This window comes from Ailuropoda melanoleuca, chromosome 1 (assembly GCF_002007445.2).
Source record: "Ailuropoda melanoleuca isolate Jingjing chromosome 1, ASM200744v2, whole genome shotgun sequence".
Classification (NCBI taxonomy): Eukaryota; Metazoa; Chordata; class Mammalia; order Carnivora; family Ursidae; genus Ailuropoda; species Ailuropoda melanoleuca.
The window spans coordinates 4,131,413-4,132,591 of NC_048218.1; the positions used below are offsets into that span (position 1 = coordinate 4,131,413).

The 1,179-nt window shown below is 48.4% G+C and overlaps 1 protein-coding gene across 1 annotated transcript in view; it reads right to left on the reverse strand.

Moving 5' to 3' along the window:
• The window catches only part of LOC117801012 (keratin-associated protein 10-12-like), a 7,223-nt gene that overhangs the window by 5,349 nt on the left and 695 nt on the right, over nt 1-1,179 (reverse strand). The gene's annotated exons all lie outside the window — the stretch shown is intronic.

The following is a 1,179-nucleotide window of genomic DNA, read 5'->3' on the forward strand; positions in this document are numbered from 1 at the left end:
TCTTCTTCTGTAAACAGGATGTTCTGGTTTGCCTTTATGTGGGCGTTGGGCAATTTCTCCGGGCCAGTACTGTGCACACAGCACCCCTGGCTCCCCTCAGCACCGCATCCTTTATTCCTTTTTGTCTCATGCTGTCAGTGGTGACTTTGAGGCAGTAATATATTTTGAGCTTTTATTTTGCACAGGAAAACATTAAACTAGGGATCTGTAAACTGGGAAGCAGGGAAGTCTGTGGGACAAATCTGGCCTCTTGTTTTGTAAATAAAGTTTTATTGGAAACAGCCATGCTCATTTGCTTGCGTATTGTCTGACGCTTGCACTATAATGCGGAGTGGTTATGAGAGAGACCACGCCACTGCAAAGCCTGAAGTATTTACTATCTTCCCTTTACAGAAACTTGACCAACTTCTGCCTTCTAGTAATCTATGCAGTAACTGATTTGTTCATGCAACAAATATATATGGTGTGCTGGCTACAGAGACGTCCTAGCCTCGTGAGCCTCGTGGGGCAATGAATAAACGAGAGCATGAAAGTTAATGCATGAAATGATTCCAGAGCAGGCTGAGTCCCAGAAAGGAAAACAGGTTCAGCAGGTAGAGAGGAATAGGGGTCCTGGTAGGTGGTTTGGGGACCTCTGTGTGGAGGTGATGCTGAGCTGGCATGTGGGTGATGTGAAGGGGGCAGGGGCGGTGTTCCAAGCAGAAGCAGCCGTGGGGCTGTGAGGACATTGCTGCAGAAACGGGCACGTTCCCGAAACAGTGGGAAATCCTGCAGTGTGGGCTCTGGGCTGCAGGTGCTGGTGGACAGGTGCTGACCGCGCAGCTTGAGGTCCAGGCATCACAGTCCCAGGCCGATAGAATGAGAAAGACAGTCAATGTGAAGACACGTCAGTAGGAACTACCCAATCCGAAGAAGAGAAAACAGAATTAAGAATCATGAAGAGGGTCTATGGACAATATCAGGAAGTCCAACAATAAACAATTTCAATCCACGGAGGAGAAGAGAATGACATCGAAGCATAAATAATGGACAAAATTCCCCAATTTTTGTCAAGTAGGCTCCATGCCCAGCGTGGAGCCCAACACGGGGCCTGAACTCACGACCCTGCGATCAAGATCTGAGCTGAGATCAAGAGTCGGACGCTCAACCAACCGAGTCGTCCACACAACCCCCCAAATT